At 37.7% G+C, this 12,851-nt stretch overlaps 1 protein-coding gene across 2 annotated transcripts in view; it reads right to left on the bottom strand.

Annotated features, from left to right (window-relative positions):
* Positions 1–12,851, bottom strand: part of ATG2B (autophagy related 2B) — a 516,631-nt gene that overhangs the window by 266,521 nt on the left and 237,259 nt on the right. The window lies entirely within an intron of this gene.

Genomic DNA, 12,851 nt, shown 5'->3' with positions numbered 1-12,851 from the left:
TTTTGAATGTTGGTATCCTTACATAACGATTCAATATTTTTAGATCCAGAACTGGTCTGAAGGAATTTTCCTTCTTTGGTACAATGAAGAGATTTGAATAAAAACCCCAGTCCCTGTTCCAGAACTGGAACTGGCAAAATTACTCCAGTCAACTCTAGATCTGAAACACATTTCAGAAATGCTTGAGCCTTCGCTGGGTTTACTGGGACACGGGAAAGAAAAAATCTCTTTGCAGGAGGCCTTATCTTGAAGCCAATTCTGTACCCTTCTGAAACAATGTTCTGAATCCAAAGATTGTGAACGGAATTGATCCAAATTGATTTGTGGGTGTGGTGAGGGGTGTATTTATAGGCATTTTGAGGTTTGGGAAACTTTGCCCCTCCTGGTAGGAATGTATATCCCATACGTCACTAGCTCATGGACTCTTGCTAATTACATGAAAGAAATAGGCAAATGTAAGATCCTATACTCAGAAAGCAGAGTAATTTGATTTATATTGGATTACATTTTTAAAGTGCAGCCCTGCTTACTTTGCGCCAAGGAGCGAAAAGTCCCTATCCATCGAGTTCCACAAAAATAGGTTTGATCTGGCAAAGTTTATATCATCTAGCCCTCAGTGTAGCCCTTAATGTCAGGGAAATAAGAGAGGAGACATGTTGGCAACTTAAGTTGCATTCTGTCTCTTTTGAGCATGGGCATGTCTGTTTATCTAGTATTCACTTAATACTAAACAAGCTCATGCTACTCTAAAAGTTTTATGACATCAAGTTATAAAGGCCTTCCTGTAGAGACCCCAGCCTCCTTGTAAAAGGAAGTAATGGACACTAAAAAATAAATAAACTGTAAAATTCATTTTAAAATGATGAATAATATGTATTGTAATGATTTCTATTAAGTATATATAACTGCTTGGTAATTTCTTTCATGTAATTGGCAAGAGTCCATGAGTTAGTGACATATTGGATATACAGTCCTACCAGGAGGGGCAAAGTTTCCCAAACCTCAAAATGCCTATAAATACACCCCTCACCACACCCACAATTCAGTTTTACAAACTTTGCCTCCTATGGAGGTGGTGAAGTAAGTTTGTGCTTGATTTTTTTTTTTCTTCTAATGATAAGCGCTTCTAAACATTCTGAAGCCCAGTTCCTCTCAGAGTACAGTGTCAGAGGGATGTGAAGAGAATATCGCATATTGATTTTTTATTGTTTCCCTCACAGGAATTTTTTTGAAGGGTTCTCTGTTATCGGTCGTAGGGATTCATCTTCTACCTCCCTTTTCAGATCGACAATATACTCTTATATACGATTACCTCTGCTGATAGCTTTCAGTAGTGGTTTGGCTATCTGCTATATGTGGATTTGTGTCTTTCGGTAAGTATGCATCATTATTTAAGACACTCTAAGCTATGGTTTGGCACTTTATGTATTAATATAAAGTTTTAAATATATGTATTTTACTTATATTTGCCTTGAGTCAGGTCTATGTGTATTTTTCTTTGCAGTCAGGTAGTTTCGCTATGGGAATCATGTTTTAGGAAGTTTGTCTTACCTGGGGTATAGTCTTTTTCCAATTTGACTTGTTTTTTCTTTAAAAATTTGCAGCCAAATTAGGCTCGCAAGGGCGCAAAATGCTGTTATTTATTGCGTCATTCTTGGCACGAGAATTTTGTTTGGCACGAATGTACATCTGTAATGAAGCAAGTTCGTCATTTTCTGCGTCTTAGTTGACGCTAGGTTGTTTGCCGTGAAATTGTGTTTGTTATGAAGTGAGTGGCGTTTAGTTTTATTTTACCACACTTCCTATATGCTTCTTGACTTCTTTATGTTCAGAGGGCTATGATATTTGCTTTTTTTGCCAATCTTAGCATTTGCATTTTTTCCCATTCCTGAAACTGCTATATGTGGAAATAAGATATTTCTGTTTAAATGTTATTTTTTCTTTTACATTTTACAAGATGTCTCAATCTGATCCTGTCTCAGAAGCTGCTGTAGGAACCATGTTGCCTGAACACAGTTCTACCAAAGCTAAGTGTATCTGTTTTAAGCTAGTGGAGATTATATCTCCAGCTGTAGTGTGTAACAGTTGTCATGATAAGCTTTTGCATGCAGAAAAGGTTTCTATTAGTGCTAGTACAGTATCAGTTGTTCCTTTAATATGCACATCCCTTAATTTTATCTACAGTTTTATGTGTATATATTAAAAGTTACGTTTTATTTATCCCCGTGAGATCTCTCTAAACCATTTGTCGTTCACTTCAAATTTACAACTATCATATATCATACACGCCTATTATGAGTGCTATATGTTTATTCTAGAATGGGTACTCAATCCATTCCATTTTTTGCTTTGAAATTTATATAATACACAGCACCACTCACCCTAACATAAATATACAGCAAACAAGCTGATTAACTTTCTAAGGGAGTAGGCGTTTAAATCCTTTTGGGTAGTGCCATTGAACTTCTCTCTTGTTGTAGTGTGTAACAGTTGTCATGATAAGCTTTTGCATGGAGAAAAGGTTTCTATTAGTGCTAGTACAGTATCAGTTGTTCCTTTAACATCTAAAGTACATGATATCCCTGTTGATATGAAAAATTATATTGCTGATGCGATACAGAAGGCTATGGCTGCTATACAGCCTTCAAATAAACGTAAAAGGTCTTTTAAAACTTCTCATCATACTGATGAAATTTATAATGACCGGCAACATACTGATATATCCTCCTCTGATGAGGATCTCTCTGACTCAGAAGATCCTACTTCAGATATTGACACTGATAAATCATCTTATCTTTTTAAGATTGAGTATATTCGTTCTTTGTTAAAAGAAGTGTTGATAACTTTGGATATTGAGGAGTCTAGTCCTCTTGATAATAAATCCAGTAAACGTTTAAATTCTGTCTATAAACCTCCTGTGACTACTCCTGAGGTTTTTCCTGTTCCTGATGCTATTTCTGATGTGATTGCTAAGGAATGGTCTAAGCCTGGTACATCTTTTGTTCCTTCTTCAAGGTTTAAAAAGTTGTATCCTTTGCCAGTGGCTAAATTAGAGTTTTGGGAAAAAATCCCTAAGGTTGATGGGGCTATTTCTACTACTATTCCTATGGAAGATAGTACTTCTTTTAAGGATCCTTTAGATAGGAAGCTTATTTGCATTCTGGCTATATTCTCAGACCTGTCATTTCTAAGGTTGATATTGCGGCTGCATCTTTGATTGGATAGCTTAGCACAACGGGAAAAAGACTCTTATTTGCATAGCATTGTTCATTTGCTTCAATATGCTAATCATTTTATCTATGTTGCTATTTTTGATATCATCAAGATTAATGTTAAATCTGTCTTTGGCTATTTTAGCTAGAAGAGCTTTATAGCTCAAATCATGGAATGCTGACATGGTATCTAAATCTAGGTTACTATAGCTATCATTCAGGGTAATAATTTGTTTGGTTCCCAGTTGGATTCTATTATTTCCACTATTACTGGGGGGAAGGGAGTTTTTTTGTCTCAAGATAAAAAGTCTAAGGACAAATCTAAAGCTTCTAATTGGTTTTGTTCCTTTCGTCAGAATAGAGAACAGAAAACCACTCCTTCCCCTAAAGACTCTGGCTCCAATTGGAAGCCATCCTCGAGTTGGAATAAATCCAACCCTTATAAGAAACCAAAGCCAGCCCCCAAGACTGCATGAAGGTGCGGCCCTCGATCCAGTTCTGCTAGTGGGGGGCAGATTGAAATTATTTCAAGACAATTGGGCAGATTACATTCAGAATCATTAGATTCAGAAAATTGTTTCTTAGGGGTATCAAATAGGTTTCAGAATAAGACCTCATGCGAGAAGATTTTTTCTCTCTCACGTTCCAACAAATCCTGTGAAAGCTCAGGCTTTTCTGAAGTGTGTTTCAGATCTAGAGCTTTTAGGAGTAAATTGTATCAGTTCCAATTCTGGAACAGGGTTTAGGTTTTTATTCAAATCTATTCATTGTCCCGAAGAAGGAAAATTCATTCAGACCAGTTCTGGATCTGAAGTTTTTGAATCAATTTGTAAGAGTCCCAACTTTCAAGATGGCGACTATAAGGACTATTCTGCCTTTTGTTCAGCAAGGTCATTACATGTCCTCAATAGACTTACAGGATGCGTATCTTCAAATTCAGATTCATCCAGACCACTATCTGTTTCTGAGATTCTCTTTTCTAGATAAGCATTACCAATTTGTTGTTCTTCCATTTGGCCTAGCAACAGCTCCAAGAATCATTTTGAAGGTTCTCGGTGCCCTTCTATCTGTAATCAGACAGCAGGGTATTGCAGTGTTTCCTTATTTGGACGATATCTTGATACTGGCTCAATCTTTTCATTTAGCAGAATCTCACACAAATCAACTTGTGTTGTTTCTTCAAAGACATAGTTGGAGGATCAATTTACCAAAGAGTTCCTTGATTCCTCAGACAAGGTTTCCATATAGATTCAGTGTCTATGACTTTAACAGAGAAGAGATGAATGAAATTGGTTTCTGTCTGTCGAAAACTTCAGTCTCAATCCCCTTCAGTGGCTATGTGCATGAAAGTTTTAGGTCTAATGACTGCAGCATCCAGACGCGATCCCCTTTGCTCATTTTCATATGAGACCTCTGCAGCTTTGCATGCTGAATCAATGGTGCAGGGATTATACTCATATATTACAGTTGATATTCCTAAATCCCAACATTCAACTCTCTTTGTCCTGTTGGTTGGACAATCATCTGATTCTTCAAGGGGCCTCTTTTGTTCATCCTTCCTGCACTGTGATTTCAACAGATGAAAGTCTCACAAGTTGGGGAGCTGTCTGGGGATCTCTGACAGCACAAGGAGTTTGGAATCCTCAAGAGGCGATGTTACCAATCAATATTTTAGAACTCCGTGCTATTTTCAGGGCTCTTCAGGCTTGGCCTCTATTAAAGAGAGAATCATTCATTTGTTTTCAGACAGACAATATCATAACCGTGGCATATGTCAATCATCAAGGGGGGACTCATAGTCCTTTAGCGATGAAAGAAGTATCTCAGATACTTTCTTGGGCAGAATCCAACTCCTGTCTAATTTCTGTGATACATATCCCAGGTGTAGACAATTGGGAAGCAGATTATCTCAGTCGTCAGTCTTTACATCCAGGGGCGTGGTCTCTCCATCCAGATGTATTTTGTCAGATTGTACAGATCTATAATAGATCTGATGGCTTCCCATCTAAATAAGAAGCTTCCCAGGTACCTTTCCAGGTCCAGGGATCCTCAGGCGGAGATGGTGGATGCGTTGGCAGTTCCTTGGTTTTACCAACCTGCTTACATTTTTCCGCCTCTAGTTCTTCTTCCAAGGGTGAACTCTGAGATTATATTGGAACAATTGCATGTGTTTCTGATAGCACCAGCATGGCCTCACAGGTTTTGGTATGCGGATCTTGTCCAGATGTCCAGTTGCCAACCTTGGACACTTCCTTTAAGGCCAGACTTTCTATCTCAAGGGCCGTTTTTCCATCAGGATCTCAAATCACTAAATTTGAAGGTATGGAAATTGAACGCTTAGTATTTAGTCATAGAGGTTTCTCTGACTCAGTGTTTAATACTATGCTACAGGCTCGTAAGTCTGTTTCAAGAAAGATTTATCAGATTTGGAAAACCTATATAACATGATGTTTTTCTCATAAATTCTCTTGGCATTCTTTTAGGATTCCTAGAATTTTACAGTTTCTTCAGGATGGTTTGGATAAAGGTTTGTCTGCAAGTACCTTGAAGGGACAAATTTCTGCTCTGTTTTATTTCATAGAAAGATTGCTAAACTTCCTGATATTCACTGTTTTGTTCACGTTTTGGTTTGTATCAAGCCCGTCATTAAATCAATCTCTCCTCCTTAATTTGGTTTTAAAGGCTTTGCAGGCTCCTCCTTTTGAGCCTATGCATTCTTTGGATATTAAACTACTTTCTTGGACAGTGTTGTCTTTTTTGGCCATCTCATCAGCTAGAAGAGTTTCTGAATTGTCTGCTCTCTCTTGTGATTTTCCATTAGGATAAGGCTGTTTTGCGGACTTCGTTTAAATGTCTTCCTAAGGTTGTGAATTCTAACAACATTAGTAGGGAAATTTTTGCTCCTTCCTTGTGTCCTAATCCTAAGAATACTCTTGAAAGATCTTTACATTCTTTGGATGTTGTAATAGTTTTTAAATATTATGTCGAAGCTACTAAACATTTCAGGAAGACTTCTAGTCTATTTGTTGTTTTTTATGGTCCTAGGAAAGGTCATAAAGCCTCTGCCATTTATTTGGCATCTTGGTTAAAGCTTTTGATTCACAAAGCTTATTTGGAGGTGGGTCAGTCTCCGCCTCAGAGAATTACAGCTCATTCTACTAGATCAGTCGCCACTTCTTGGGCTTTTAAGAATGAAGCCTCGGCCGATCAGATTTGCAAAGCAGCAGCTTGGTCTTCTTTGCATACATTTATTAAATTTTACCATTTTGATGTATTTGCTTCTTCTGAAGGAGTCTTTGGTAGAAAGGTTCTTCAGGCAGCTGTCTCAGTTTGATTCTTCTGCTTATGATTTAAGTTTTTTTCCTGAAACTTATGCAAAAAAATTTTTGTGGATTTAATTTTTTCAGCGGAAAACATAATTTATGTAAGAACTTACCTGATAAATTCATTTCTTTCATATTAGCAAGAGTCCATGAGCAAGTGACGTATGGGATATACATTCCTACCAGGAGGGGCAAAGTTTCCCAAACCGTAAAATGCCTATAAATACACCCCTCACCACACCCACAATTCAGTTTAACGAATAGCCAAGAAGTGGGGTGATAAGAAAGGAGCCAAAGCATCAAAAAATAAGGAATTGGAATAATTGTGCTTTATACAAAAAATCATAACCACCACAAAAAGGGTGGGCCTTATAGACTCTTGCTAATATGAAAGAAATGAATTTATCAGGTAAGTTCTTACATAAATTATGTTTTCTTTCATGTAATTAGCAAGAGTCCATGAGCTAGTGACGTATGGGATAGTAGATACCCAAGATGTGGAATTTCCATGCAAGAGTCACTAGAGAGGGAGGGAAAAAATAAAGACAGCCAATTCCGCTGAAAAATAAATCCACTACGCAAATCAAAAAATTTCAATTTTTATAATGAAAAAAAATGAAATTATAAGCAGAAGAATCAAACTGAAACAGCTGCCTAAAGTACCATTCTACCAAAACTGCTTCTAAAGAAGAGAAAACATCAAAATGGTAGAATTTAGTAAAAATATGCAAAGAAGACCAAGTCATTGCTTTGCAAAACAGAAGCTTCATTCTTAAAAGCCCAGGAAGTAGAAACTTACCAAGTAGAATGAGCCGTAATCCACTGAGGCGGGAATCAACCCGACTCCAAATAAGCATGATGAATCAAAAGTTTAACCAAGATGCCAAAGAAATGGCAGAAGCCTTTTGACCTTCCTAAAACCAGAAAAGATAACAAATAGACTAGAAGTCTGTGTGAAATCTGAATAGCTTCAACATAGGATTTCAAAACTCTTACCATATCCAAAGAATGTAAGAAACTTACCAAAGAAGTCTCAGGAAGACAATAATTCCTCCCTAATGTTGATAGAAATCACAACTTTAGGTAAGAATTGAAATGAGGATAGCAAAAACCACCTTATCCTGATGAAAAAAATCAGAAAAAGGAGACTAACAAGAAAGAACAGATAATTCAAAAACTGTTCTACAAGGTAAGAAAAAAATATTTATTCATATGCATTATCCCAAATAATGAAACTGACAGTCTGAATGAAGGAATACTGATTATCCTGAATCATGGCAAATATAAGTTTAAAGACATATATTTAGAACTTTACATATAAAGTGCCCAACCATAGCTTAGAGTGTCACAAAAAATAAGACTTACTTACCCCAGGACACTCATCTACATATAGTAGATAGCCAAACCAGTACTGAAACGAGAATCAGTAGAGGTAATGGTATATAAGAGTATATCGTCGATCTGAAAAGGGAGGTAGGAGAAGAAATCTCTACGACCGATAACAGAGAACCTATGAAATAGATCCCGTAGAAGGAGACCATTGAATTCAAATAGGCAATACTCTCTTCACATCCCTCTGACATTCACTGCACTCTGAGAGGAAAACCGGGCTCCAGCCTGCTGCGAAGCGCATATCAACATAGAATCTAGCACAAACTTACTTCACCACCTCCCTGGGAGGCAAAGTTTGTAAAACTGAATTGTGGGTGTGGTGAGGGGTGTATTTATAGGCATTTTAAGGTTTCGGAAACTTTGCCCCTCCTGGTAGGAATGTATATCCCATACGTCACTAGCTCATGGACTCTTGCTAATTACATGAAAGAAATAGCTGTTTTTATTTTATCCCTCTCTTTCTAGTGACTCTTCTATAGTCTTCCACATCTTGGGTATTTCTATCCCATACGTCACTAGCTCATGGACTCTTGTCAATTACATGAACGAAAACATAATTTATGTAAGAACTTACCTGATAAATTCATTTATTTCATATAGGCAAGAGTCCATGAGGCCCACCCTTTTTATGGTGGTTATGATTTTTTTGTATAAAAGCACAATTATTTTTTCAGTTCCTCTTTTTATATGCTTTTCTACTCCTTAGTTTTTCACCCCACTACTTGGCTATTCGTTAAACTGAATTGTGGGTGTGGTGAGGGGTGTATTATAGGCATTTTGAGGTTTAGGAAACTTTGCCCCTCCTGGTAGGATTCTATATCCCATACGTCACTAGCTCATGGACTCTTGCCAATATGAAAGAAATTAATTTATCAGGTAAGTTCTTACATAAATTATGTTTTTTTTATTTGGACAATGAAGCAGACTTTTTTTATGTCTTTAAGCCTTGAATATATTAAAAAGCGCAAATTAACATTTTTAAACATGACTGCTCCAAATGCCATTTAACATTTTATGCTAAAAGAATATATTATCATCAAACAATAGGCAAGTCTTGGCATAATACTAATGAGTGCAGATCCCTTTGTAACAGCTGTTGGATTAAACCTGTTGTCTTTCCCTCTGCAGCTTATGTGATTCCTGCTAAAAGTAATATCAAGTGTTCTATGACAGTACTGTCTGTTCTTTCACAACCAAATATCCCTTAAGACACAGTTAACCATCAAATGTCCCTTAAGACACAGTAAATCATCAAATGTCCCTTAAGACACAGTAAATCATCAAATGTCCCTTAAGACACAGTAATAATCATTCTTACAAGTACATATGGATACAAGTCAATCTGTCTCTTCATTTGGCCTGACCATGGCAGCCTCAAAGGATACTGATGGATGAGTGAGTGAATGCAGATGTACACTACAATTTTTAAATAAATATATATATATATTTGCTCATTCTAGCTTACATTACACACTTCCCTTTTACCTGTTTAAAAGCAAGACCCCTTCCACCTATCCATCTCTTAGTTCTGCTCATGCTCAGTGTGCCAAGCTCTATATCCTAGGGGAATAGGTCTTCGCTGCCACAGTGATAACATATAACTACTAAACTGGGAGATTTTAGGGAGTGCTCGTCCTTATTTTCCAAGGCTGAATGGGCCTCACGTACAAAAAGGTGCCCCCTTTGTGGGAAGGGGAGGCAGACAATGAACGACGGCTGCCCGCTTGTACCATTGCACAAGGAATTCCTTGTGCAACGCTGCCCCCTGCTCTTGGGCCTGTCAATCAATCCATATGAATGGATGACCGATGATTTATACATTGCGGAAAGAAGGGCTCAAAAGCAGCATCTGCTTAATGTGTTCAGCTAGCTCCCAGTACTGCATTGCTGCTCCCTTAACAAAGGATACCAAGAGATTAAAGCACATGTGATAACATAAGTCATTGTTATGCTTTGTTTAAATCATGAAATAAAAAAAATGGCTTTTAATTCTCTAGAGGACAGAGGGGTAGTAGTGAAGACTAGGATAAATAAACTAAAATATTTGGGAGTTTTGGCAGTTAAAGGTATAATAACAGAATGAGGGCTTTTTGCGCTGGGGGGTTTGTGGCAGTTAGGGGGATAATAGCAAAGAGGGATATTTAGCACAAGGGGATATAAATGTGATGAAGGTTTAGGGGTTAATAGTGCATCAGGGCAGTAGTTCAGGGAATAATGTAAATTTTTTATTTAATGATTAAACTTTTTCCGTGCCTTTGCTAACCATTATGCTAGCCCAAACTACTTTTTGGTAGTGCAATTACGGCCACTGGGAAAATTATCATGAGGTTCAAAAAAAAAAAAATTATACGATGATTAAGGCTGACGAAACACGTAAAACATGCCTGTCATGTCTGTGAAAATGTATTACCTTGTATTATTTATGTTTTTATTAACATTTTTCTTATAAAAAACATAATTTATGTAAGAACTTACCTGATAAATTCATTTCTTTCATATTAGCAAGAGTCCATGAGCTAGTGACGTATGGGATATACATTCCTACCAGGAGGGGCAAAGTTTCCCAAACCTCAAAATGCCTATAAATACACACCTCACCACACCCACAAATCAGTTTAACGAATAGCCAAGAAGTGGGGTGATAAGAAAAAAGTGCGAAGCATAAATATAAGGAATTGGAATAATTGTGCTTTATACAAAAAAATCATACCCACCACAAAAAAGGGTGGGCCTCATGGACTCTTGCTAATATGAAAGAAATGAATTTATCAGGTAAGTTCTTACATAAATTATGTTTTCTTTCATGTAATTAGCAAGAGTCCATGAGCTAGTGACGTATGGGATAATGACTACCCAAGATGTGGATCTTCCACGCAAGAGTCACTAGAGAGGGAGGGATAAAATAAAGACAGCCAATTCCGCCGGAAATAATCCACACCCAAACAAAGTTTAAAACTTATAATGAAAAAAACTGAAACAGCTGCCTGAAGTACTTTTCTACCAAAAACTGCTTCAGAAGAAGAAAACACATCAAAATGGTAGAATTTAGTAAAAGTATGCAAAGAAGACCAAGTTGCTGCTTTGCAAATCTGAACAACCGAAGCTTCATTCCTAAACGCCCAGGAAGTAGAAACTGACCTAGTAGAATGAGCTGTAATCCTTTGAGGCGGAGTTTTACCCGACTCGACAAAAGCATGATGAATTAAAGATTTCAACCAAGATGCCAAAGAAATGGCAGAAACCTTCTGACCTTTCCTAGAACCGGAAAAGATAACAAATAGACTAGAAGTCTTTCAGAAATTCTTAGTAGCTTCAACATAATATTTCAAAGCTCTAACTACATCCAAAGAAAGCAATGATTTCTCCTTAGAATTCTTAGGATTAGGACATAATGAAGGAACCACAATTTCTCTACTAATGTTGTTAGAATTCACAACCTTAGGTAAAAATTTAAAAGAAGTTCGCAACACCGCCTTATCCTGATGAAAAATCAGAAAAGGAGACTCACAAAAAAGAGCAGATAATTCAGAAACTCTTCTGGCAGAAGAGATGGCCAAAAGGAACAAAACTTTTCAAGAAAGTAATTTAATGTCCAAAGAATGCATAGGTTCAAACGGAGGAGCTTGAAGAGCCCCCAGAACCAAATTCAAACTCCAAGGAGGAGAAATTGACTTAATGACAGGTTTTATACGAACCAAAGCTTGTACAAAACAATGAATATCAGGAAGATTAACAATCTTTCTGTGAAAAAGAACAGAAAGAGCAGAGATTTGTCTTTTCAAGGAACTTGCAAACAAACCTTTATCCAAACCATCCTGAAGAAACTGTAAAATTCTCGGAATTCTAAAAGAATGCCAGGAAAAATGATGAGAAAGACACCAAGAAATATAAGTCTTCCAGACTCTATAATATATCTCCCTAGATACGGATTTACGAGCCTGTAACATAGTATTAATCACAGAGTAAGAGAAACCTCTTTGACTAAGAATCAAGCGTTCAATCTCCATACCTTTAAATTTAAGGATTTGAGATCCTGATGGAAAAAAAGGACCTTGTGACAGAAGGTCTGGTCTTAACGGAAGAGTCCACGGTTGGCAAGAGGCCATCCGGACAGGATCCGCATACCAAAAACCTGAGAGGCCATGCTGGAGCCACCAGCAGAACAAATGAGCATTCCTTCAGAATCTTGGAGATTACTCTTGGAAGAAGAACTAGAGGCGGAAAGATATAGGCAGGATGATACTTCCAAAGAAGTGACAACGCATCCACTGCTTCCGCTTGAGGATCCCTGGATCTGGACAGATACCTGGGAAGTTTCTTGTTTAGATGAGAAGCCATCAGATCTATTTCTGGAAGACCCCATATTTGAACAATCTGAAGAAATACCTCTGGGAGAAGAGACCATTCGCCCTGATGAAACGTGTGGCGACTGAGATAATCCGCTTCCCGATTGTCTATACCTGGGATATGAACCGCAGAAACTAGACAGGAGCTGGATTCCGCCCATACCAGAATTCGAGATACTTCTTTCATAGCCAGAGGACTGTGAGTCCCTCCTTGATGATTGATGTATGCCACAGTTGTGACATTGTCTGTCTGAAAACAAATGAACGATTCTCTCTTTAGAAGAGGCCAAGACTGAAGAGCTCTGAAAATTTCACGGAGTTCCAAAATATTGATCGGTAATCTCACCTCCTGAGATTCCCAAACCCCTTGTGCTGTCAGAGACCCCCACACAGCTCCCCAACCTGTAGGACTTGCATCTGTTGAAATTACAGTCCAGGTCGGAAGAACAAAAGAAGCCCCCTGAACTAAACGATGGTGATCTGTCCACCACGTCAGAGAGTGTCGTACAATCGGTTTTAAAGATATTAATTGAGATATCTTTGTGTAATCCCTGCACCACTGGTTCAGCATACAGAGC

The sequence above is a fragment of the Bombina bombina genome, chromosome 1 (assembly GCF_027579735.1).
Source record: "Bombina bombina isolate aBomBom1 chromosome 1, aBomBom1.pri, whole genome shotgun sequence".
NCBI classification, from domain to species: domain Eukaryota; kingdom Metazoa; phylum Chordata; class Amphibia; order Anura; family Bombinatoridae; genus Bombina; species Bombina bombina.
The sequence above is the reverse complement of the archived record's forward strand: the minus strand, read 5'-3'. Positions and strand labels throughout refer to the sequence as shown.